The sequence below is a fragment of the Nerophis lumbriciformis genome, linkage group LG09 (genome assembly GCF_033978685.3).
Source record: "Nerophis lumbriciformis linkage group LG09, RoL_Nlum_v2.1, whole genome shotgun sequence".
Classification (NCBI taxonomy): domain Eukaryota; kingdom Metazoa; phylum Chordata; class Actinopteri; order Syngnathiformes; family Syngnathidae; genus Nerophis; species Nerophis lumbriciformis.
In genome coordinates this window covers 45,956,985-45,984,329 of record NC_084556.2, presented here as the reverse complement: position 1 = coordinate 45,984,329, position 27,345 = coordinate 45,956,985, and positions in this window count along the sequence as shown.

Below are 27,345 nucleotides of genomic sequence, written 5' to 3'. Positions count from 1 at the left end.
CAGGGAAGCCCAGACTTCCCTCTCCCCAGCCACTTCGTCCAGCTCCTCCCGGGGGATCCCGAGGCGTTCCCAGGCCAGCCGGGAGAGATAGTCTTCCCAGCGTGTCCTGGGTCTTCCCCGTGGCCTCCTACCGGTCGGACGTGCCCGAAACACCTTCCTAGGGAGGCGTTCGGGTGGCATCCTGACCAGATGCCCGAACCACTTCATCTGGCTCCTCTCGATGTGGAGGAGCAGCGGCTTTACTTTGAGCTCCCCCCTCTAAGGGAGAGCCCCGCCACTCGGCGGAGGAAACTCATTTCGGCCGCTTGTACCCGTGATCTTGTCCTTTCGGTCATGACCCAAAGCTCATGACCATAGGTGAGGATGGGAACGTAGATCGACCGGTAAATCGAGAGCTTTGCCTTCCGGCTCAGCTCCTTCTTCACCACAACGGATCGATACAGCGTCCGCATTACTGAAGACGCTGCACCAATCCGCCTGTCGATCTCACGATCCACTCTTCCCCCACTCGTGAACAAGACTCCGAGGTACTTGAACTCCTCCACTTGGGGCAAGATCTCCTCCCCAACCCGGAGATGGCACTCCACCATTTTCCGGGAGAGAACCATGGACTCGGACTTGGAGGTGCTGATTCCCATCCCAGTCGCTTCACACTCGGCTGCGAACCGATCCAGTGAGAGCTGAAGATCTTGGCCGGAGGAAGCCATCAGGACCACATCATCTGCAAATAGCAGAGACCTAATCCTGCAGCCACCAAACCAGATCCCCTCAACGCCCTGGCTGCGCCTAGAAATTCTGTCCATAAAGGTTATGAACAGAATCGGTGACAAAGGGCAGCCTTGGCGGAGTCCAACCCTCACTGGAAACGTGTCCGACTTACTGCCGGCAATGCGGACCAAGCTCTGACACTGATTATACAGGGAGCGAACTGCCACAATAAGACAGTCCGTTACCCCATACTCTCTGAGCACTCCCCACAGGACGTCCCGGGGTACACGGTCGAATGCCTTCTCCAAGTCCACAAAGCACATGTAGACTGGTTGGGCAAACTCCCATGCACCCTCAAGGACCCTGCCGAGAGTATAGAGCTGGTCCACAGTTCCACGACCAGGACGAAAACCACACTGTTCCTCCTGAATCCGAGGTTCGACTATCCGGCGTAGCCTCCTCTCCAGTACACCTGAATAGACATTACCAGGAAGGCTGAGGAGTGTGATCCCACGATAGTGGGAACACACCCTCCGGTTCCCCTTCTTAAAGAGAGGAACCACCACCCCGGTCTGCCAATCCAGAGGTACCGCCCCCGATGTCCATGCGATGTTGCAGAGTCTTGTCAACCAAGACAGCCCCACAACATCCAGAGCCTTAAGGAACTCCGGGCGGTTCTCATCCACCCCCGGAGACTTGCCACCGAGGAGCTTTTTAACTACCTCGGCAACCTCAGCCCCAGAAATAGGAGAGCCCACCACAGATTCCCCAGGCCCTGCTTCCTCATAGGAAGACGTGCTGGTAGGATTGAGGAGGTCTTCGAAGTATTCCCTCCACCGATCCACAACATCCGCAGTCGAGGTCAGCAGAGCACCATCCCCACCATACATGGTGTTGACACTGCACTGCTTCCCCTTCCTGAGGCGGCGGATGGTGGTCCAGAATTGCTTCAAAGCCGTCCGGAAGTCTTTTTCCATGGCCTCCCCGAACGCCTCCCATGTCCGAGTTTTTGCCTCCGCGACCGCTGAAGCCGCACACCGCTTGGCCTGTCGGTACCTGTCTGCTGCCTCAGGAGTCCCATGAGCCAAAAGAACCCGATAGGACTCCTTCTTCAGCCTGACGGCATCCCTCACCACCAGCGTCCACCAACGGGTTCTAGGATTACCGCCACGACAGGCACCAACTACCTTGCGGCCACAGCTCCAATCGGCCGCCTCGACAACAGAGGTACGGAACATCGTCCACTCGGACTCAATGTCCAGCACCTACCTCGTGACATGTTCAAAGTTCTTCCGGAGGTGGGAATTGAAACTCTCTCTGACAGGAGACTCTGCCAGGCGTTCTCAGCAAACCCTCTCAATGCGTTTGGGCCTGCCAGGTCTGTCCGCATCCTCCCCCACCATCGCAGCCAACTCACCACCAGGTGGTGATCGGTAGAAAGCTCTGCCCCTCTCTTCACCCGAGTGTCCAAAACATGAGATCGCAAATCCGATGACACAACTACAAAGTCGATCATGGAACTGCGGCCTAGGGTGTCCTGGTGCCAAGTGCACATATGGACACCCTTATGTTTGAACATGGTGTTTGTTATCAACAATCTGTGACGAGCACAAAAGTCCAATAACAGAACACCACTCGGGTTCAGATCCGGGCGGCCATTCTTCCCAATCACACCTCTCCAGGTTTCACTGTCGCTGTCAACATGAGCGTTGAAGTCCCCCAGTAGAACGAGGGAATCACCCGGGGGAGCACTCTCCAGTACTCCCTCGAGTGAATCCAAAAAGGGTGGGTACTCTGAGCTGCCGCTTGGCGCGTAAACGCAAACAACAGTCAGGACCCGTCCCTCCACCCAAAGGCGGAGGGAAGCTACCCTCTCGTCCACCGGGTTGAACTCCAACGTGCAGGCTTTGAGCCGAGGGGCAACAAGAATTGCCACCCCAGCCCGTCGCCTCTCACTGCCGGCAACGCCAGAGTGGAAGAGAGTCCAGCCCCTCTCAAGAGAAGTGGTTCGAGAGCCCTTGCTGTGCGTCGAAGTGAGTCCGACTATGTCTAGCCGGAACTTCTCCACCTCACGCACTAGCTCAGGCTCCTTCCCCCCCAGCGAAGTGACGTTCCACGTCCCAAGAGCCAGCTTATGTAGCCGAGGATCGGACCGCCAAGTGCCCTGCCCTCGGCTTCCGCCCAGCTCACACTGCACCCGACCTCTATGGCCCCTGCTATGGGTGGTGAGCCCATTGGAGGGGGGACCCACGTTGCCTCTTCGGGCTGTGCCCGGCCGGGCCCCATGGGGACAGGCCCGGCCACCAGGCGCTCGCCATCGTGCCCCACCTCCGGGCCTGGCTCCAGAGGGGGGCCCCGGTGACCCGCGTCCGGGCGAGGGAAATCTGGGTCATTTGTTTGTGTTCTTCATCGAGGTCTTCGAGCTGCTCTTTGTCTGATCCCTCACCTAGGACCAGTTTGCCTTGGGAGACCCTACCAGGGGGCATAGAAACCCCCGGACAACATAGCTCCTAGGATCATTGGGACACGCAAACTCCTCTACCACGGTAAGGTGGCAGCTCAGAGAGGAGTCTTTGGCCCACCCCTATAATGCTATTCCTATTCTCTTACCTACAGTAAAAAACGGCATCTATCTATATCTTGACAAAATAACAAAAGCAATGACTTGTGTGTTGTTTGGGAACAGTTGTTAATAGTTATGTGCAGTAAAACTTTTCATGAACTCAATTTACCTTAATGTATTTTTAAATTTGTGTTCCACGTCTTCGATGTTGAGAGTAGTTTTGATATGGGCTTACAAAGTAAGCAACCAAAAATGAATGTTTTGGGCATTGTTTTATCCAAACATACATGTGTCTAAATATGACCAAGGACACCCATTATTGTGGGTTTCCTGCACGTCATCTTCATCACTAAAGGAAAAATCTAATCTGCGGGAGAGAATCCTTATTCCATATTCTTTTTTTTGAGTCGTCAGCTTGAAGCGTCCCTCTGTCTCAGACTCTCTCGTTGTAATGTGACATGAGTGCGTGACTGTTAATGATTTTGCTTACTAGTTTCGATCTTGCCTCTGATTGGCCAGTCCGTAATGTAGATGTTTTCATTCATCCAGGTCATTGTATTTTTTCCATATTTTGTAGCATGTAGCTTTGATGTAAGCTACCTAGTTACATGGGTCTAAAAGTAGATTAGCTACAGGAAAAGCTACTCATTAAAAAAGTAGTTAAGCTACGACCAAGCTCCAGGAAAATGTAGTTAAGCTACATAGCTTAGCTACATGTAGTTTTATTCTCCATCACTGATAGCGGCTCTGTTGTAAACTGACTTTTGATTGCATGTTTTTACTTTTGCATTTAAAAAAAATACATTGTTGTCATGTTTTGATTGTGAAATAAAAAAAGTGCAGTTCCCCTTTAAGAGTCTTTACTTCGAAACACTTTAAAACTGAACATGCAGAAATTAAGTAAGTCAATATAACTTACATGACATACAAAATAACTTCTTGGTTGTAAAACAAATGCACTAAAAAAAATACGCTAGCTCAGTGCTAATTTAGATTGGATTTGCCCTATACATGCTACTGGTTAGCATTGGTGATTTTACATGGCGATTTCAACACCTCCAAATTGCACAATTCAGTACACAAATAAGATGCACATTACAATCAAACAGCTGGTGTGTAATACCTACAGTATGAACACTTTGTAGGACGCAACAGAAAACACAAAACTCAATGGCAAAGACTACTCCCTGACTACGGCAATACACCTAGGACAAACTGACATGAATGCATACCAGTGCTGTTATCAATCATGGTTTTAAGGAATTGTTAATTTAAAACGATAATACTAACCGTCCGGGGTTTTACCGCAATTTATTTTAAATACCATTTACATTACATCCCTATATGGCAGCAGTATTGGAATCGTATTGGAAGTCAAAAAGTAAAAAATTGGGGTATGACGTTTGTAACGGGGAAATACGTTAATGTCTCTTGTATTCATGTTAGCATTTCGGATAGCAAAACATTAGCGTGCTAGCTTGTTTCTCCAGTGAATGAGCAGTATCCCCAGTCTGTGAGTTTATTAAAGTGTGGTTGGTAATCACAGTTGGAAGTTCTACCACAATTTGTTAGGAATACCATTAATTGTTACAAGGCTGCAATATCAGTATCGTATCATAGTAAAACGGGTATGCAAGAAAATGCACTTGCTTGTTTGGTGCAATGTTTGACCGTATGAAAATCGGGACATATTTTGGCAATCATTTTCATCCAAAACTTAATCCTATGAAAACCGAGGTACAACTACATACACGTTAACGCACATTATGCAAATTCCATAATTTATATATACCGTATTTTCCGGACCATAGGGTGCACCGGATTATAAGGCGCACTGCCAATGAATGGTCTATTTTTAATCTTTTTTTATATATAAGGCGCACCGGATTATAGGGCGCATTAAAGGAGTCATATTATTATTATTTTTTTCAAAATTTAATTGAAAACACTGTCTTGTGGTCTACATAACATGTAATGGTGGCTCTTTAGTCAAAATGTTGCATAGATTATGTTTTGCAGATCATCTTCAAACTGCTATCTGACAGTCGCTTCCGGATACGCCGTTTTGTGGGCGGTCTTATTTACGTGGCTCATCTTCGGCAGCGTCTTTTCCCTGTCATCTTTGTTGTAGCGGTGTAGCGTGCAAGGACGGGAGTGGAAGAAGTGTCAAAAGATGGAGCTAACTGTTTTAATGACATTCATTATGAAACCCCAACACCGAAAATGTGACCCGTGAAAAAACGTCCAACCGGAACTCCCTAATAACTAAAGTTCCTTGGGTGAATAATGTAAACTCACTACACCGGTATGTTTTAATGCTTTCATGGCGACAGATATAAGTAAGAATTTTACACTACTTTATATTAGAACAGTGGAGGATATATGTCCCATAACAAGAAGATAGAGAAAAAGAAGCTTATCGACTACAGACTACAAAAGCGGACACACACAATTTTTCAGGATTCATGCAGATCCCAAATACAGATCCGCAGGTGCCAGAAGGTAAGAAAAGTTCTTTTTGCATAATATTGCGAAACAAAACGCCAGATAATATGTCTTACCTTATACACACACCATAATAGTACTCGTATGTTGAAGCACATTAAGCAGTGCGGCTTCATAGCTTATTTAAGTCGTATTAAAACATTTTGATAGATTTTTGAGCAACGTGTGTAATGTTCTATATTTTCAATGGAACATATAAAATGTTGGTGTTGTTTCGTCAGTCATATTGCCATCATAGTGCAGCCTACAGTTATCTCTTATGTTTGACTGCCATCTACTGGTCACACTTATTACACCTTCTACCAAATAAAATAGCTTCCAGGTGGGTAAGCTCAACCAAACTTATTCCTTACATTAGGCGCACCGGGTTATAATGCGCACTATCGAGTTTTGAGGAAATAAGTGCGACTTATAGTCCGGAAAATACGGTAAGTTCCAACTGTTTTCCCCCCACTTTATCCAACAATGCAGGTAATTTATGGATTTTTTGGGGGGGTTAGAATAGACTTTTCTTTATCCCACAACAAGGAAATTATGTGCTTGTAGTGCAGATTCAAAAGGTCCATAACAAAGGCACAAAAGTGTCACTGCTTATAGCGCAGTCCTCGAAGCAATTTGAAGGTAAAAAAAAAAACAACTGACAAAAACCCGAACATTTAAAAATTAAAGAACGCAAAGGAGGACATAAAAGAGCACCGAGCTTCTGCAACCGGCGACACCATTTTTACATACAGCAACAAAAGTCAAACGTAAGCTTCATGCCGCCTTGTCACATCAAACCAATGAAATTGCTGCACTGCAGCCTGTTGAAGAAGAGGCAAATTTGCCTCAAAATGAAAGTTAAAGTGGAAAACGAGGCTAAGGAAATGTCAAACAAAACCACATTCGGAGTTTGTTCAACACAGAAGAAGACAAGGATGAAGATAAAGCGTTCATAGACTTTTCTGCAGTGACGTGCGGTGAGGTTGATGGCTGGTGAGGCACTGACTTCATCACAGTCAGATTTACAAACATATGAACCCTAAAGAGTATCTTATTCACCATTTGATTGGCAGCAGTTAACGGATTATGTTTAAAAGCTCATACCAGCATTCTTCCCTGCTTGGCACTCAGCATCAAGGGTTGGAATTGGGGGTTAAATTACCAAAAATGATTCCCGGGCGCGGCGCCGGTGCTGCCCACTGCTCCCCACTGCTCCCCTCACCTCCCAGAGGGTGATCAAGGGGATGGGTCAAATGCAGAGGACACATTTCACCACACCTAGTGTGTGTGTGACAATCATTGGTACTTTAACTTAACTTTAACTTTACACATACAAACTGAAGCACACAAAAAAGCCCATTTAATTAAAAAAAAAATGTTATTATGGTCTTACCTTTACTTATAAATGAAGTCCATGCGCAGCTCCTTTTGAACAAAAGCATCGATAACTTGTTTATAGAAGTCTTCCTTATCTTTCTTCAGTTTTAAAAGTCTCTCTGTCTCGATGGAGATCTTCCTTTTCAATTGAAAGTCCAGTTTAGAAAACTGTTTTATTTTAGATATGTAATCCTCCATGTTAAAAGTCCAGGCGAGAGGAAAAAATAAACGATCGCTACTAACTGTTGCTGCTTGTTGTCACTTCTTCTGCAGCCGAGTAGTCGCAGAAATGCTCCCTGGGATCACTAGCGCCCTCTACCACCAGGAGGCGGGATTACTGCGAGCCTCACCCAGTGCCTTCGCAGCAGTTTTATGATTGCTCAGCACAAGAAATACGTTACACACATACAGTTGTTGACAAAATACACTGTACATTATATACCTCAGCTAACTAAACTATGGAAATGTATAATATAGTTCATATAGCAATACGGTCTCACTGAACAGCAGGCCAGCAGTTAGCCGAGTCATTGCGCAATCCATGGTGAGGCTCAACTGGTTGGTGACTCACCGCAAGTCTCTTCTCAGTATTTGAACGGCAAATGTGAAAATTCAGCGATTTTGAATAAAAAATAATCTAAAACAGGTGAAGTTAAATGGAAAATAACTTTATAGTATAATCACTGGATACATATAACAATTTAATTTTTTTTTTTCTTTTTAAATTTTTTTTCTTTCCATGATGGCAGGTGAGGCGTGGCCTCACCTGCCTCCCCTGACGTCACTGCTTTTCTGGTAGGCTACTTTGTGCCGTGGTACAGTCTTTTGTTACATATGTAAATGAAAACAAGCGCCTGTGTAAACATTGTATATATTTAGTTTAATGTGTACACCTGCGGCTTATATATGTAAAAAATAAAAAGCACAAAAAAAAAATCAAGGTAGCGCTCTGTAGTCAGGCAATTACAGTAAATATCACAGTACTTTCTAACACTCGACTGTCTTTGAGGGTGTCATCAATCTTCACTTCCACACAATTCCACTGCGGCTTTGCGTTATTTTTGAGCAAATTGTCGCCCTCACCTCGATGGGCCGCTACGTTAATCTCATTATTCTTCCAACCTTTTTCACTGTTGCTGCCAAATGCAATTTGTATTCCGGGGGCCGGGCAAAGAGCTCTAAACTGATTATCCCAATTGGAAGCATGGCAGTCGGAGATATTGTGGGGTCTGAGCGGACCATCTCGCAGTGAATGGGCGTCTCATATGCTTTCTGAGTTTCATGACACAATGTTGCGTCTGCTTTGCAAGGGATAAAGTAAGCGTGTGAAAGTCTAAGCAAAGCCCTGATTTTCCAGTTAATCAAATCTTCCCCTAATCAAATTAGCGCGCATAATTCCTCTGGATATGCGGTACAAAAACAGCATTATCCTCCCCCTCTCTGGGGCTGAAAAGCGAGGAATCAGCTCGGTGCCTCTCCTCTGCATGAACGGCCCTCAATGGGGTAGGAGGGCCGGGCTGGCGGTGAGGTGTAGGAGGGGTGTGAGGGGGGTGTTGGGGCGTCTCTTCCCGGTGATGTAAAAGAGAAAGGGCAAGGCTGGCATAAACTTTGGCAGCGTTTAAGTTCCCAGCTCATTAAAAAGCTTGGCTCAGCGGCCCCCTCCAGGGACCACTGGAGCGTTGGCTAATGAGGTACTTGTTTAATTTTCTTTCAAAGGCTTGGACATCTGTGACACCCCCAGACCCCACACTCCCCCCGTCAGCCTTCAAGCCCCATACCTCATCTTTTTTTACCTTCCAACCACACAAAGCCCATCTATCAATAGGCCTCCGGGCTCGCTCCGATTTGATGAAGTGTCTCTCATTGAGTTCGGCAGATAAAGGAGCGCAGAACAATCACCATTAACTCTGATCTCACAGAGCCCATCATGGAAATCCAATAGTGGTCAAGCTAAATGAATAAATGTTCACAGTCTACCGTAGCCTTCTAATTGATTTCCCATCTATCCGTGTTCTACAGCGCTTGTCCTCATTAGGGACGCAGGGGGGGGGTGGAGCCTATCCCAGCTGACTTTGACCCTGCACTGATCGCCAGTCAATCACAGGCCTCGAATACACAAGCAAGCATTCGCACTCACATTCGCAACGAAAAAACGAGTCAGGGAGCGCAAACCTCTGCCAGGTTCTATCTACCAACGGCAAAGAATCCTTTTGAAAAAACCTCAATCCAGACGATGATCCCGATCATCCCCAAAATGTAATCACTAAACCACATTTCGGACAAATCCTGAACATTTTAATCAAAATCCGCCTGTAACTTCTTGAGCTATTGCGTTTGTTCTGAAGCAGAATTAAATATCAATTAATTCTGCTTCAGAATAAACGATGAATGACATCCACCAAGCAGAAATGAGTGGATGTCATTCATCCACTCATTTCTGACATTTAGTGAAAAAGTCATCAAAATCAGGCCATAACTTTTTGAGGAACCAACTAATTAGTTAACTAAATAATAATAATAAAAATAAATAAATAAATAGATGGATAAATAAATAAAATAAAAAAACATATGCATATATATATATATATATATATATATATATATATATATATATATATATATATATATATATATATATATGCATATATATATATATATATATATATATATATATATATATATATATATATATATATATATATAAACATTTTTTATTATTATTATTTAGTTAACTAGTAAAAAAAAATAATATATATATATGTATATATATATATATATATATATATATATATATATATATTTACTAGTTAACTAAATAATAAAAATTGTTTATATATATATATATATATATATATATATATATATATATATATACATATATATATATATACACATACATATATACAATTTTTTTAAACTAATTAGTTAACTAAATAATATTAATACTAAAATAAAAAATAAAATAAAAAGTATATATATATATCTTTTTTTTAAAACTTTTTTTTACTTTGATGTATATATATTTTTTTTACTAATTAGTTAACCAAATAATAATTAAAAAATAATATATATATATATATATATATATATATATATATATATATATGTATATATATATTTATATATATACATTTTATTTTATTTTTTATTTTTGTATTAATATTATTTAGTTAACTAATTAGTTAAAAAAATTATATATATAGACATGTACTGCATATATATATATATATATATATATATATATATATATATATATATATATAATTTCTTTTAAACTTATTAGTTAACTAAATAATATTAATACAAAAATAAAAAATAAAATAAAAAGTATATATATATGTATATATATTTGTATATATAATTTTTTTATTATTATTATTTAGTTAACTAATTAGTAAAAAAAAATTAAAAAAAATAAAATATGTATATATATATATATATATATATATATATATATATATATATATATATATATATATATATATATATATATATATATATATATATATATATGTATATATATATATATATATATCAGTCAATCAATGTTTATTTATATAGTCCTAAATCACAAGTGTCTCAAAGGGCTGCACAAGTCACGACATCCCACATATATAAAAAACATACATATATATATATATATATATATATATATATATATATATATATATATATATATATATATATATATATATATATATATACACACACACATATAATATGTATACTGTATATAAATACATATATACAAATATAATACACACACACACACACACACACACACACACACACACACACACACACACACACACACACACACACACACACACACAACTGCAACCATAATCGCCCCCCTAAACTCGCCACCGCCTTTCACCTCTATGGATATATGGATGTTTTTTGACAAATGCTGGATTTATCACTCACATGTCTGTTTTTTGTGACCTGTGACCTGACTCCTTTTATTTTAGAAGTCTCATAACGCCTCACGAGACGATAAAAGGCACCTTGCTCGCCAGCGTGTCCGTAATTGAAATTCAAAGCAGCAAGTGCCGCGTCTCCCTTCATTGGTCACTTCCACTTATTCCATAATACGTCTTGATTCTTTCATTATGAAAGCTGTCTGACTCATATTTGCTCTGCGATGCCCGACTAATGTCTAAAAGCATGGGCAGAATACAAATGTATAAGAACCATTCCACCAAATCAGTGCCATTTGCTTGTTGGAACACACATAATATAAACCTAAATGTATAACTTTTTTCAACTCTAGATGTGATGAAACACAGATTGAACAATATTTGTATTGTTTATCTCACTTTATTTCATTTTTGGACAAGATTTCTAACTCATTGGGTACAGTAACAGGACTAAAGGTAACAGAATTGAGTGTTTAGCTTCGAATTAGCAAATATAGCCACATGATATCATTGCTAAAAAAGAAGAAAAAAAAAGAAAAATATTATCTCAACAATTATGTAAGTAACAGCATTGTGGTGAAATTTTAAACAATCAGTCAAACTTGAAATATGATGAATTGTACCTAAAATATAATTACTTTTGTTCTTCTCATGCCCTGCAGATGATGTGAATGATACAACTTCCTTTTGATCATGTGATTTGTGGAATATTACACATTTCTCATAGGGGCTAATGGGTTAGGGCAGTGTTTTTCAACCACTGTGCCGTGGCACACTGTGCCGTGAGATATAGTCTGGTGTGCCCTGGGAGATTATCTAATTTCACCTAATTGGGTTAAAAATATTTTTTACAAACCAGTATATACATAGTTAAAATCCGCAAATGTGCCGTTGTTGAGTGTCTGTGCTGTCTAGAGCTTGGCAGAGTAACCGTGTAATACTCTTCCATATCAGTAGGTGGCAGCCGGTAGCTGATTGTTTTGTAGATGTCGGGAACATGGTTTGTCGTGATCAGGTAAAAAGGTATCTAACACTTAAACCAAAAAATAAATAAAAGGCGAGTGCCGCTAAGAAAAGGCATTGAAGCTTAGGGATGGCTATGCAAAACGAAACCAAAACTGAACTGGCTGCAAAGTAAACAAAAACAAAATGCTGGACGACAGCAAAGACTTACAGCGTGGGGAACAGACTGCGTCCACAAAGTTAATCCGTACATGACATGACAATCAACAATGTCCCCACAAAGACGGATAGCGTCCGCACAACTTCATTAGTCTTGCTTGCAAAAACAAAGCACGTAATAGCGTTCAAGGAAGACATGAAACTGCTACAGGAAGATACCAACAAAAGAGGAAAAGCCACCAAAATAGGAGCGCAAGACAAGAACTAAAACACTACACACAGGAAAACAGCAAAAAAACTCAAAATAAGTCACGGCGTGATGTGACAGGTCGTGACAGTACACCTACTTTGAGACAAGAGCTATAGTGATGCATGGTTGGTTATGGTTTGAATTCATATCCAACAATTGCGAGAGCGATTTTATTGTCAATATCGGCGACGGAGTTTAATTTTTTTCTGCTGGTGGTGTGCCTTCGGATTTTTTCAATGAAAAAAATGTGCTCAGAAAAGGTTGAAAAACACTGGGTTAGGGTAACAGAACTGAGTGAAATCCCACAATTACCACTATAGTGTGAATTTCAACTCCATCGTTGTTGTTGTTTTGTTTTTGTTTTGGTTTAAAAGAAAATAAAGTCAAGTATATTTGGGACAAGGAATAACACACATATGTGAAACATATACAACACTTTTGAAGGATTTAAATGAAAATTCAAGGTTTTAAGGTTCATATTAGGGGTGTTACCCAATTCAACCAGTTTTCACTTCCGATACGATACTGATATTGGAAACTCGAGTATTGGCCGGTACTGATATTAATATGATATAAGCAGAAATCATCGTACTTTTACTTGTATTATTTTGTAGTTTGGAATGTCAGAAAGTGTGTGATCAAGTGAAATTATTCAAACAGAGAACAATGGTAGGTATGAAACACATTAACCTATTTATTATTAACCATCTGGAACAGACTTGTGCTATCTTTAACTTGAAGTGGAGTGGTATTTGTTTTTTTGGCGACACCCAGTGGCCACAATTATTCATATAGTTAAGCTCATGACGCAGCAAGTTGAATGATGCAGACACATTTGTTACTGGAAACTTTTTAATAAGCGTCTGCCTTGCAGACTTTGCATGTTTAAGTAATATACAACTATAATTATTCGATACTTGTTTATATTGACAAATGTGCTGTTTTAGACTGCAATATTGTTCAATGAAGGACACTTTTACATATGTCTAGCTTGTGTGCTATTTTGTGCTTAGCTGTTATGTAGATGCTTGCTCCTCATAGCCTATAGCTTAACAGGTTTACCTTTTGTTAATAACTTGACTGAAATAGAAGAACCTTGTGTTTATTGGAGGGTGTTTAAATGTTAACTGACTGTCTAGCTCTGCACAAGCTTGTAAATCACATACTTCACATGCAAGCCGATAGATATAGTCTGATTTTTTGTTATTTTTCTGATATCAGACGATATCAATATCGAATTGGGACACCCTAATTACACAGTAAAGTGTCATTTTAGAAAGCGGGGACAGACAAATGTTACATTTCCAGTGTTTAGTGTAGTCAAAATGAAGCTTTGACTTGATTTTATCGTGCTTTTATACATTTTATGTCCTGGGTCACAAAGGGTAACAATTTGATGCATTGGTCAAGATACACCCACATCAGGAAACACGTAGCTCTTCAAGTACAACCATGATCACCATCATTGAAATACAGTAGCGCAGTAGGTCTAAGAATAATTAAAAACAAGGTAGAGGTTTTATTTAACACGTATATTTAACATACTGCACACAAATATAACAGTGATACTTTTGTTTTTGCTCCCATTTTTCAGTTGAACTCAAAGATCTGAAACTTTTACTATATACACAAAATACCTATTCCTCGCAAATATTGTTCACAAATCTGTCTAAATCTGTGTTAGTGAGCATTTATTTGCCAAGATAATCCATCCCACCTCACAGGTGTGGCATATCAAGATGCTAATTAAGCAGCATGATTATTGCCCAGGTGTGCCTTCGGCTTCCCACAATACATAGGCACTCTGAAATGTGCAGTTTGGTGTGGTTACGCGTGGCGGGCCGTTGTGAGGCCGGTTGGATGTACTGCCATATTCTCTGAAACACCTTTGGTAGAGAAATTAACATTTAATTCACGGGCAACAGCTCTGGTGGACATTCCTGCAGTCAGCATGCCAACTGCACACTCCTTTAAAACTTGCGAAATCTGTGGCATTGTGCTGTGTGATAACACTGCACATTTCAGAGTGGCCTTTTACACCTGTGAGGGAGGAAGGCTTATCTTGGCAAAGAAAAAGTGCTCACTAATACAGATTTAGACTTTTGTAAACATTTTGGAGCTTTGAGTTCAACACGTGAAAAATGGGAGCAAAAACAAAAGTGTTGGGTTTATATATTTGTTCATTGTGTTTTTGGCCAATGTAACATTACACACAGTTTGAACAGTAACGCTGTGTTTGAATCTAGGAAATAAAACACTGTACTTTAATTAGGTGATTCGTTGGCGTACTATTAGATCCTAGGTGTCAAAGTCAAGGCCCGCGGGCCAGATCCGGCCCGTTACTGAATTATCTGTGGAGCCCGGGATGACATTTGATTAGTATTAGAACCGGCTCACAGGCCACAGCCGCCTGCTGCTGTTTTGCACACACCAATACTCCATCAGTGTTGGCGTTAGGAACTTTCAAAATGGGGTCCCAGGGACCCCATCAAGTCATAAAAACGGGGTCCCACAGTACATTTCTGGGGGGTCCCACTATTTTGTAAGCGTTTTGAAAACAAATGATAAATGTATGCATTATCCTGTTATATCTCACATTCTATATTGTGTTTTGGAAAAAAGTTGTCATAAACGTTAATTTATTAAAAAAACAAAAACAAATTAAAACACATTTTTATGCATATGTAAATGTATTCATTTATAAACAGTCATTCACTTTCTTCTTTCCTTCATGGATCTAAACTTTACCGCTGCTTTTTTTCTATATTTTCATTGTAATATTTTCAGAATGTGTTTGTTCTATTTTTGGCCAAAGTAAGACAAAGAAAACAATCTGAAGTTGTCTTTATTTTAAAGTTTTAATGCCATGATTTTAATAGTCCGGCCCACGTGTGCACAGACTTTCCTCCACGCGGCCCCTGAGCTAAAATGAGTTTGACACCCCTGTTTTAGATAGAGCCCGCGTACCGCTTGTGGTATGCGTACCACAAATGGAGAATCACTGATGTAAACAATATAAAAAGTGTAAATGTGCTGCTCGGGTCAGCGGGTCAAATCCATGGCTCGTGCATCAGCTGGCACGTGGTTATTGTTTCGCTCAGCCTGTCAAAGCTGGGCCGTGAGCGTGTGTGTCTCGATGCGTGCTTGTCTACAACGCGCTCCTATTGTTAGAAAGACACCAGTGAGTGCCATCTGGCTTGTTTAATGAGCCTTTACCACCGTGTGAAAAAGAGCTGCCATTAATCGGAAATATGCTTTTAAAACACGAGAGCAGGCTGTAAACCTTAAGATGGAGCATGATTAAGGCAAGACGTTGTGTGTAACATTCACAACATTAGCATGGCTTATGCAATTTTCGTAAATGGGGACTCATTAGAGGAATTATTTGTTTCTGCATTTGACTTTTTCGTGAATCATTTTAACACCATTTCAAAGGTAACAATTTGGTACCGAGATTACCGTATTTTCCGCACTATAAGGCGCACCTAAAAACCACAAATTTTCTCAAAAGCTGACAGTGCGCCTTATAACCCGGTGCGCTTTATATATGGATAAATATTAAGATTCATTTTCATAAAGTTTCGGTCTCGTAACTACGGTAAACAGCCGCCATCTTTTTTCCCGGTAGAACAGGAAGCGCTTCTTCTTCTACGCAAGCAACCGCCAAGGTAAGCACCCGCCCCCATAGAACAGGAAGCGCTTCTTCTTCTACTGTAAGCAACCACCCGCCCGCGTAGAAGAAGAAAAAGCGCGCGGATATTACCGTACGTGTCATTTCCTTTGTGTGTTTACATCTGTAAAGACCACAAAATGGCTCCTACTAAACGACAGGGATCCGGTTCATGAAAAGACGCAATCTCTCCATCCGCACACGGATTACTATTTCACAGCAACTGATATTCCTGTGAACCGCACTGTGGATACAACGGGAGCACGTACGGTGAATATTCGCACCACAGGGAATGAGAAGTCATCCTTCACTGTGGTTCTAGCTTGCCATGCTAATGGCCAGAAACTTCCACCCATGGTGATATTCAAAAGGAAGACCTTGCCAAAAGAGACCTTTCCAGCCGGCGTCATCATAAAAGCTAACTCGAAGGGATGGATGAAGAAAAGATGAGCGAGTGGTTAAGGTAAGTTTAAGTTTACGCGAAGAGGCCGGGTGGCTTTTTTCACGCAGCTTCGTCCATGTTGATATACGACTCCATGCGCGCCCACATCACGCTGGTTTTAATATATTATTAAAGTTTGACTGACCTATCTGACTGTTTTTTTGACATTCCTTTAGCGCAGTTAGATGCGGCTTACAACACGGGGCGGCTTATAGGTGGACAAAGTTTTGAAATATGCCGTTCATTGAAGGCGCGGCTTATAACCCAGGGCGCCTTATGGTGCGGAAAATACGGTAGATACATTGTAAAATATACAGCACTTTTTGTAATTAATGGCAACTAGTACCTGTGTGAACCTCACCTGAGCTGCACTGGACAATGAGCTGAGAGCCCTTGGTTCTTCGCTTATTGGCTAGCACTGCTGGAATGATCTTTCAGTGGAAATTGTGGTCGCTGCACTGCAAAAACTGAAATATAAGTAAGATTAAATATCTCAAATAAGGGTGATATTTGCTTATTTTCTGTCTGATAAGATAATTCTTCTCACTAAGCAGATGTTATGTTCGAGTGTTTTACTTGTTTTAAGTGTTTTGGTCCTAAATGATCTCAGTAAGATATTACAGATTGTTGCTGAGATTTGATGACCTATATTGAGTAAAACATGCTTGAAACTAGAATATCAAGTGTTGCAAAGCTGTGTCATCAACACTCACAAGTATAAAACTGTTACGATCCGCTGCCCGGATCATAGTTTGTTTATGTTTGAGTCACATGTTTTCAGCACCTTGATTTTGTTTGTGTTCAGTTGCCATGTCAACTGATTACATTCACCTGCCTCTGGTTAGTGTTCGGGACGCGCACCTGTTGCCCGGGCACTAATCAGAGGGCTATTTAGTCTTTGCCCTGGCCTCACTCAGTCTGGCTTCCTAGTTTGTTCTTACACAACTGATGACGACGATTATTTCCTGTTTCTTAGCTACTAGTTCTCACGCTAGGCTATTTTGGTTTACTAGCTCCCACGCTAGCCCTTTTGTTTTGCCTTTTGTGCTACGTGCATGTCCTTTTTGTTATTCACCAAATGATTTATATTTAAAATAAATCATTTTCCTACCTGCAAGCTGTGTCCGAAGCCGTCTGCATCCTTGGGAGAACCACATCCGCATCACTATGCGACCACGTCGTTTCAGTAGGAAGCCAGCAGAAGACAATTCTCCCGCACCGGCTAACGAGGAGTGGGACGAAGGTACGCTCATGGTGTTGCGAGCGATGGAAGCCGAGACGCTTCGCTATTCGACGGAGGAGAGGTCGAATCTCATGTGGGGAGCTGGAGGCTCTCTTATCCCCATCGACTCCCTCTGGTCGGAAGACATCGCCGCTACACAGCAGTACCATGCGCGCCGTCAAAGACGGAAGCCGGCCAGAAGGTCTTTCCCTCGCCGCCAAGACGCGCCGCTCCTGCAAACTCCTCCCCCGGACCGAAGCAAGCTACATGCAGCTCAAGCTCCCCATCCTCAGACGTTTGGCAACCCAATCGACCACTTCGCCAAACATTTCTCCGATTGGGCTGTCAGTCACATGGACATTTCCAACAATGACGTCATTTCATTGGCGCCCCCCGAAGAGGTAACTCCGCCCACTCCCGATGACGTCATTGAGCAAGAATTTTTTTTTCCATCATCTGCTTCTTTCTGTCAGCCAATTCCAAATAATTTGTATTCTAAGATAAAACATTATCAGGACATTTTTGTTAAGTTCAAGTCTAGTCAGTCACATTCTGATTTTCAAGCCCCGCCCCCAATTATTCTGGCCCCACCCCCTATAGCTCAAGCTCCGCCCACTCTGTTTTCTCCCTCCTGGTCGTCCCTACAGTCCCATGATATTGGGAAGACTAACAGTCAATTTGGACAATTTAAAGAGGAGGAGTATACCCCCCTCCATACCTCCCTCCACCCACCCTTGAAGACGGTTCCAAACCGCAAAGAGCGCGTCTGGTATCCGCGTCTTGAGGGGGGGCTAGTACTGGGAACTGTGCTAGTGCGGTGGCACAACTTCGGCGTGCTAAGCCGCAACCTCCTGCACGGCCACCGCCACCAGTCTTCCGGCGTGCTAAGCCGCAACCTCCTGCACGGCCACCGCCACCAGTCCTTTGGCCTGCTAAGCCACAACCGCCAGCTAGGCCACCTCCAGCTGCACCTCGGCTAGCACCTGTTCCTGCACCTCGGCTGACACACCAAGCTTCGTCTCCTGTACCTCCAGCACGCCAAACTCCACCATGCCAAGTTCCTCGGCTGGTTCCCACACCAGCGCCGGCTCCAAGGCTGGTTCCCACACCAGCGCCGGCTCCAAGGCTGGTTCCCACACCAGCGCCGGCTCCAAGGCTGGTTCCCACACCAGCGCCGGCTCCAAGGCTGGTTCCCACACCAGCGCCGGCTCCAAGGCTGGTTCCCACACCAGCGCCGGCTCCACGGCTGGTACCCACACCAGCGCCGGCTCCACGGCTGGTACCCACACCAGCGCCGGCTCCACGGCTGGTACCCACACCAGCGCCGGCTCCACGGCTGGTACCCACACCAGCGTCGGCTCCACGGCTGGTACCCACACCAGCGCCGGCTCCACGGCTGGTACCCACACCAGCGTCGGCTCCACGGCTGGTACCCACACCAGCGTCGGCTCCACGGCTGGTACCAGAACCTGCACCTGCTCCACGGCTGGTACCAGAACCTGCACCTGCCTCCACGGCGACGACGTCTCCTCCTGCCTCCACGGCGACGACGTCTTCTCCTGCCTCCACGGCGACGACGTCTCCTCCTGCCTCCACGGCGACGACGTCTCCTCCTGCCTCCACGGCGACGACGTCTCCTCCTGCCTCCACGGCGACGACGTCTCCTCCTGCCTCCACGGCGACGACGTCTCCTCCTGCCTCCACGGCGACGACGTCTCCTCCTGCCTCCACGGCGACGACGTCTCCTCCTGCTTCCACGGCGACGTCTGCTCTCTCCTCGTCTCCGGTGGGCTTTTCCAGGACGCCGCCACCTTCCTCGCCCTCATCGTCGTCTCAGCGACCTCGAGTGGTCTGGCTGCGCAAGCGGCGCTCTCTTAGGTTTCTGTATGGACGCCTGTGGCGCAAACAGCAGCGACAACCGAGACATAGACTTAGAACTCTGCGGCTGCTGAACTTCTGGCGCCACTCACGCCCACCTTCTCGGCAGCCACGAATGTGGCCTTTCCGTGGTCGCCCGCCTCACCTGACTCTTCCCCGGTGGATTCGGGGACACGTGGCCTGGCGACCCACCACCAAATCCTCCCTCCACCCTCCCTGGACTCTTGAACTGTTTCTTGTTTTTTGGGTTCTAGTTTTATTTCGTGTCAAGGGACATCTGGAATCTGTCCTTTAAGGGGGGGGTACTGTTACGATCCGCTGCCCGGATCATAGTTTGTTTATGTTTGAGTCACATGTTTTCAGCACCTTGATTTTGTTTGTGTTCAGTTGCCATGTCAACTGATTACATTCACCTGCCTCTGGTTAGTGTTCGGGACGCGCACCTGTTGCCCGGGCACTAATCAGAGGGCTATTTAGTCTTTGCCCTGGCCTCACTCGGTCTGGCTTCCTAGTTTGTTCTTACACAACTGATGACGACGATTATTTCCTGTTTCTTAGCTACTAGTTCTCACGCTAGGCTATTTTGGTTTACTAGCTCCCACGCTAGCCCTTTTGTTTTGCCTTTTGTGCTACGTGCATGTCCTTTTTGTTATTCACCATATGATTTATATTTAAAATAAATCATTTTCCTACCTGCAAGCTGTGTCCGAAGCCGTCTGCATCCTTGGGAGAACCACATCCGCATCACTATGCGACCACGTCGTTTCAAAAACTACTTTTTTAAAGTAATAATTTCTTACTTTTAGCATGAAAAAAAAAAAATCATGATTTTGACACAATTGTGTCTCATAATTAAAACAGATGACAGCCAAATGGACTTTGCTGTTTTATTTTCAATGAAACAATAGAACATACGTACTCATATAGTAGTACAGTCGGCAAAGTACAGTAAACTGACCGTTAATATTTAAACATTTGACATGTGACATTTCTAACTATTTTGAACAGAAATAGTTCATGCACATTCAGATAAATTCTTCAAAATTACAATTAAACAAAATAAAATAATGTATATATGCGCACTAATTGACTGAAAGAGCACGCACTTGGCGCGATGATGTCATGTTATCGATGGAAAAATGCATTTTTAGACAATATGATTTGCCTGAGCGGCTAGTAGACCCCGAGAGTAACAAGTGGTTGCCTTGTTGCCTTTCCATTAAGAACAATAAACTAGTTTTTAGTGTAAGTTTGCTGGTTTCAATAAATGTTATGCCGAGTGCATATCATTATGTCAAGATAATGGCACTAGCATTTACTTAATTTAAAAATATTTTTCAACATATATAGCAAAAAGGTCTTTTTTTTTGCTACCAAGAAAAGTGCACTTGTTATTAGTGAGAATATACTTATTTTAAGGTATTTTTGGGTTCATTGAGGTTAGCTAATTTTACTTGTTTTGGAAAGTCTTGACAAGCCACATTTTCTTGTTCTATTGGTAGATAATTTTGCTTAGTTAAAATAAAATACCCCTCATTTTTGTATTTTTTTTCTTGTTTTTGAACACTTGACTTTTTGCAGTGTACATTGGTGTCGTGATCCGGACATTTTCCATTTCCCGTTATGGACCGTTGGCAGCATCTTAGCTTAGCACTGGTGGCGTAGTAATTGTGTGCATTTTCTGCTATGCTACGTGTGTTTTGGACCAGGTTGTCATTGCTATTCTGCGTTTTTTGGACTTTTGCTCAACTGGCTTTGGCCAGTTTCCACAACCGTTGCAATGCGTTTAAAGTTAAAGTTAAAGTACCACTGATAGTCACACACACACGGTGTGGTGAAATTAACCTCTGCATTTGACCCATCCCCTTGTTCCACCCCCTGGGAGGTGAAGGGAGCAGTGAGCAGCAGCGGTGGCCGCGCTCGGGAATCATTTTGGTGATTTAAGCCCCAATTCCAAGCCTTGATGCTGAGTGCCAAGCAGGGAGGTAATGACTCCCATTTTTATAGGAGTCATTACTTGAGTCGGGCTCAGGGGTTCGGCGGAGGTCAAGACACACCCGACTCATCGTGTAAATACAAACTTCTCCCTATCGGCGTATTACTGATACGGCAACAGCTGACTGATTTGCAGGTGTGTAATTTGTTGTGAGTTTATGCACTGTGTTGGTTTTGTTGTTTGAACAAGGTGATGTTCATGCACGGTTCGTTTTATGCACCAGTAAAAAAACATGACTCGGCCGGGGTTTGAACTCACGACCTACTGATCTCAGGCCGGACGCTCTAACCACAAAGCCACTGAGCAGGCTTAAGTGAGTAGCCCTCACTTCCTGACACATTAAAAGCTGCAATGGACAATGAGTTGACAGCCCATGGCTTTTACTGCAGCTCATTGGCTAGAACTGCTCAATTTAACTCCTCATCCGCGCCAGCTGAATACGATGTCAGTTGGTCCCATTGGACACGCCTTCTGGACAAGCTCATCTTGACCGTTGGCCTTACTTTGCACGATTGAAGATGAATGACCACGTTGACCCAGCTGTGATGCAGATTAAAGATGGACACATGTCAAAGGTCAAGACTGACGTGATCGAGTAAGGCGACGTCATCGATTTACCTCTGGCCCCGTTTACACTGCACACCGAATCAGATTTTTTTTGTCCTGAAAATGACACGGATCGGATATTTTTTGCCAGTCTAAACACGCCAAGGTGCTTCAAATCTGATCTTTTCGCATCCGATTTAGGTCACATCAGGTGGTGGTCTGTCTGTCTGGAATCTGATCTTTTCAAATGTGACTTCAGTCTCAACGGAAGTGAATCCTGAATGCAACTTTCCTGCCCTCTTTGGTCGAGCTACATCATTTGTGTGCGCATGAAAAGACTGAGCCCGCCAGCGGAAACGTCACAAGAACTGTAAGCAAAGTATTTTTCCGCGGACACATTTTCGATGCATCCCGAGTCAATAGTGATGTTAATTACAGCAAATAATAGGCTATAGGTAAAATATGAAGTTAAACCGTATAAATACAGTATATATTATATACTTTGATTCAAAAGAAATAGCGTTTGTTGAAGAACTATAAATGACGTGTACGCTCTGGCGTATTTGCTTACATGTTACCTACATTGCGTAAGTTTTACTAGGTGCTGCCAAATAAGAATTACAACCGTGCTTCAACTTAAAGACATCTTAAGTCCATTCCAGATGGTTAATATTAGTAGGTTAGTGTTTTTTTTAGGGATGTAACGATATCAAACCTCACTGTACGATATTATCACGGTATTAAACCCACGATACGATACCATTGTGGTCTATGCTCCCTCCCAAAAAAAGACTTAAACATGTTATAGTGTGTAAAACAGTGGTTCTTAACCTGGGTTCGATCGAACCCTAGGGGTTCGGTGAGTCGGGCTCAGGGGTTCGGCGGAGGTCAAGACACACCCGACTCATCGTGTAAATACAAACTTCTCCCTATCGGGGTATTACGGATACGGCAACAGCTGACTGATTTGCAGGTGTGTAATTTGTTGTGAGTTTATGCACTGTGTTGGTTTTGTTGTTTGAACAAGGTGATGTTCATGCACGGTTCGTTTTATGCACCAGTAAAAAAACATGGTAACACTTTAATATGGGGAACACGTTCACCATTAATTAGTTGCTTATTAACATGCAAATTAGTAACATATTGGCTCTTAACTAGTCATTATTAAGTACTTATTAATGCCTTATTCGGCATGGCCTTATTATAACCCAACCCTCTAACCCTGGTCCTAACCCTCTAACCCTAACCCTAACCCTGACCAAATAACTCTAAATTAAGTCTTTATTAATTAGAATACGTTCCCCTAGTGTCCAAATAACTCTAAATTAAAAGTCTTTGTTACTTAGAATATGTTCCCCATACTAAAGTGTTACCAGAAACATATAACTTTGTCTTGAATTTGAAAAAAAAACACATTTTATTTTTCACTAAAGAAGGGTTCGGTGAATGCGCATATGAAACTGGTGGGGTTCGGTACCTCCAACAAGGTTAAGAACCACTGGTGTAAAATTAAGTGGCAAGAATGTTTAGGAGAAACACACTTACTGTAATTAAACACAAACCTAATGCTCAAATGTTCTGAACATATAGTATACAGTGTGTATGTATATATATATATATATATATATATATATATATATATATATATATATATATATATATATATATATATATTCATGTACGTTAGGTCAGGAAAAAACGCAGAGACTATTTCATCCCTACAAGTCTGTTTCGCAGGTTTTCCTGCTCTTCAGGGGATTTTATAAAATACAAAATCCTGTTTCGCAAGTTTACCTGCTCTTCAGGGGATTTTATATTTTATAAAATTCCCCGAAGAGCAGGGAAACTTGCGAAACAGGCTCGTAGGGATGACATAGCCTCTGTGTTTTTTCCTGACCTAATTTTATAAAAATCCCCTGAAGAGCAGGGAAACTTGTGAAACAGGAATTTGCATTTTATAAAATCCCCTGAAGAGCAGGAATACCTGAGAAACAGGCTTGTAGGGATGAAATAGCCTCTGTGTTTTTTCCCGACCTAACGTATATTCCGCTCTACCCTGGTATTGAGCACTGTATAAAGGATAAACCACAGTAACTTCGACTATATATATATATATATATATATATATATATATATATATATATATATATATACACATATATATATATATATACACACACACTTTCAGTTAAGTGTCTTTAAACTGTCAGTATAAACATTGAGTGTAACATACTTAAAATACATACGTTTAACTTCAGAGAAACAGTGTCCTCTGTAGTGGACATCTTATATCCCTGTGGAAAATTCTGATTATCAGAAAAGTTAGCTAACAATTTAACGTTTAATAATGTAAATACCTCACAAATTGATAGTTGGCTTCCTTGGCATCAACTAAATTTTCCGAGTGGTAGTTTATCAAATAGCTTCTTATGCTACTTGTGTTCCCCGCAGTGTAGTCACCAAACTTTATTTTGTCTGGCCTGCCGCCTGGCCCATTTTCCTACTTAAAACATGGATAATAAATCCATTTAAACCACGATTTGATTCAATGTTATTAAGGAAAAATGTGGCTTAAAACATCAAAACTGCGTACCGGCTTCATGTGTTGTCTTGGAAACAGTCCAGACATTGCAACGACTTTTCCTTGCATTATACACAGACCAAAAGAGGTTGTGTTTTCGCCAAGGTTTGTTTGTATGTTGCTTAGCAACTTAGCTCAAAAAGTTATGAATATATTTTAATGAAAGCTTCAGGAAATGATTTTGATACCAAAATACCGTGGTATTTATAATAACGTTACACCCCTCGTAAGTTGTTTACGTGAGTTGAAAAAATAACCTAATGTAGATCCGTGTTTCCTCAACTTAACAGCCATAATAACTCTCCCAAGTACCGTATTTTTCGGACCATAGGGCGCACCGGATTATAAGGCGCACTGTCGATGAATGGTCTATTTTCGATCTTTTTTCATATATAAGGTGCACCGGATTATAGGGCACATTAAAGAAGTCATATTATTACTATTTTTTTTCTAAATGGAAAACACTTCCTTGTGGTCTACATCAGTGTTTTTCAACCACTATGCTACACTAGTGTGCCGTGAGATACAGTCTGGTGTGCCGTGGGAGATTATGTAATTTCACCTAATTGGGTTAAAAATCTAAATAGTCTTGTTCACGAGTGAGGGAAGAGTGGATCGTGAGATCGACAGGCGGATCGGTGCGGCGTCTTCAGTAATGCGGACGCTGTATCGATCCGTTGTGGTGAAGAAGGAGCTGAGCCGGAAGGCAAAGCTCTCAATTTACCGGTCGATCTACGTTCCCATCCTCACCTATGGTCATGAGCTTTGGGTTATGACCGAAAGGACAAGATCACGGGTACAAGCGGCCGAAATGAGTTTCCTCCGCCGGGTGGCGGGGCTCTCCCTTAGAGATAGGGTGAGAAGCTCTGTCATCCGGGGGGAGCTCAAAGTAAAGCCGCTGCTCCTCCGCATCGAGAGGAGCCAGATGAGGTGGTTCGAGCATCTGGTCAGGATGCCACCCGAGCGCCTCCCTAAGGAGGTGTTTAGGGCATGTCCGACCGGTAGGAGGCCACGAGGAAGACCCAGGACACGTTGGGAAGACTATGTCTCCCGGCTGGCCTGGGAACGCCTCGGGATCCCCTGGGAGGAGCTGGACGAAGTGGCTGGGGAGAGGGAAGTCTGGGCTTCCCTGCTTAGGCTGCTGCCCCCGCGACCCGACCTCGGATAAGCGGAAGAAGATGGATGGATGGATGGATGGGTTAAAAATATTTTTTGCACACAAGTAATTATAATTCGTAAATAATATGGCAGAGTAACCATGTTATACTCTTCCATATCAGTAGGTGGCAGCAGGTAGCTAATTGCTTTGTAGATGTCGGGAACACGTCGTGTCATGATCACAATATGCAGACGACAGCGGGAAGCAGTGTGCAGGTAAAAAGGTATCTTATGCTTAAACCAAAAATAAACAAAAGGTGATTTCCGCTAAGAAAAGGCATTGAAGCTTGGGCTATGCAGAACGAAACTAAAACTGAGCTGGCTGCGAAGTAAACAAAACACAGAATGTTGGACGACAGCAAAGACTTACAGCGTGTGGAGCGGAGACGGCGTCCACAAAGTACATCCGCACATGACGTGACAATCAACAATGTCCCCACAAAGAAGGAAAGCGTCCACACAATTTAAAAAAGTCTGGATTGTGAAAACAAAGCAGGTGTGGAGAATAGCGCTCACGGGAGACATGAAACTGCAACAGGAAAATACCAACAAAACAGGAAAAAAAAACAAAATAGGAGCGCCTGACAAGGACTAAAACACTAAACACAGGAAAACACCAAAAAACTCTAAATAAGTCACGGCGTGATGTGACAGGTGGTGACAGTACACCTACTTTGAGACAAGAGCTATAGTCATGCATGCTTGGTTATGGTTTAAATTCATATCCAACAATTGCGAGAACAACTTTTTATTGTCAACATCGGCTACTGAGTTACGCTTTTTAATGATTTCCTTTGACAGCGTCTTCTCCCCGTCATCTTTGTTGTAGCGGTGTAGCGTGCAAAGACGAAGTGTCAAAAGATGGAGCTAACTGTTTTAATGACATTCAGACTTTACTTAAATCAATAACGAAGCAGCATCTCCTCATCCGGAAACAACAAGTAAAAAAACGTCCGACCGGAACTCTCTAATAACTAAAGTTATTTGGGTGAATAATGTAAACTCACTACACCGGTATGTTTTAGCGCTTTCATGGCGAGTTTACTGACAGATATAAGTAAGAACTTTACACTACTTTATATTATAAATGGCAACAGCGGAGGATGAATGTCCCATAACAAGAAGATAGAGAAAAAGAAAAGCTTATCGACTACGGTGTCGGCACGGCCTACAAAGGCGGACGCCCGGTATTTTTCAGGACTTATGCAGATCCCAAATACAGATCAGCAGGTACCAGAAGGTAAGAAAAGTTGTTTTTGCATAATATTGCGAAACAAAACGTCAGCTAATGTCTTACCTTCTACACACACCATAATAATACTGTTTAATGTGCCGACAATCCATCAAGCGGTGCGGCTTCATAGTTTACCAAAGTCGTACTAAAACATTTTGACAGATTTTTGAATGCCGTGTGTAATGTTCTAT